Genomic DNA, 1,357 nt, shown 5'->3' with positions numbered 1-1,357 from the left:
ATATCACTGTGATGAGTAACAATGCTAATTTAGGGCTGTGAGGTTCATGGAATTTTGGATGACGGTTATTGGTCTGCCAAATGACCGCGGTCACGTAACAACCGCTTGAATAGCAAAAAACAACAACCCAAAAACGTTTTATTTTTAAAGATGCAAATGTTCTCCTCTCCGCTCCTCTTTGCATGTGCTGCCATAGAAATACAATGAATGGAACGGGCATCCCCATTCAAGACAATGGTGGCATAATGGGTGGACTGGCGGCCATTGCGTTGGTCTTCATTTAAGGTTAGGGTTAGGCATAAGGTTAGCAGTGTGGTTAAGGTTAGGGTTAGGTTTCAAGTGGGTGGCTCAATTGGTAGAGCATGGTGCTTGTAAACCCAGAGATGTGGGTTCAATTCCCATGAGGGCCAGTACGAGATTGTATGCCCTCACTACTGTAGGTCGCTCTGGATAAGAGCATGCTAAAATGTAAAATCACATTTTAAGAAGATAAATTGTAGAAATAGGCGGGGTTTAGTACTTTGTGGCTGTGCTAACTAGTGACTACCACTGAATATGTGCTGTGATTTGTTGATTCAACTCAACTGACATTACAAAAAATTAATTTGATTGCATGAGCCACATCATTTGAATGAACATTCTAAATTACCAGGGAAATTATTGCGTCAATACTGTAGAAACAAACTCAACCGCAGGAATGCCCGGCCGTCCCGTCATAAATTAGCTGTATGCTCCAAATAAAAACCACAAAAAATAACGGTTTTGACGGTTATTTTATTTTCATGACAGTCTTCATCCATAACAGTCGGTTATACGACAATACGGTTATACGGTAATTGTGCCAGCCATAATCATCATAGGTGTTTCATATTACAGCTACTTATAATTTCCTGGAAACATCTATCTATTCATAGGAAATGTATTATCAGTTTACACTTAAAGAAAACAAGATTGTTATTAATGCTGAGAATGTTGACTATTAAGGGAATATAGTAGACCTGTTGAATATAGACTAGGGCCCCCATACTTTGACAGTATTTCCCCATCTCAGCCATATCAACAGTAATGCCATTTTCTTTTTTTGTTGCTAGAATTTGTCTGTATTGTGTAAACTCAGATTCATCATATAAATGTTTATATTGTAATCATCCTTTGGTTATGGTAGTTAGTCAGACTTCATCATATATACTGTATATAATACTAATCCCTGACAGTTGATTATCTCTGCGCTTCTAATAAAGACGCAGACACACCAGTACCATTTGCCGGCTGAGAGTACTTAGCACCTCTGAATGGAGTGCCGCCCGTAATTTTCAAACCGAGTGCAAGCCGATTCTACATGTAGAATCCTGTGAAA

The sequence above is a fragment of the Coregonus lavaretus genome (assembly GCF_964263955.1).
Source record: "Coregonus lavaretus genome assembly, chromosome: 25".
NCBI lineage: Eukaryota > Metazoa > Chordata > Actinopteri > Salmoniformes > Salmonidae > Coregonus > Coregonus lavaretus.
This window is presented reverse-complemented; position numbering follows the sequence as displayed.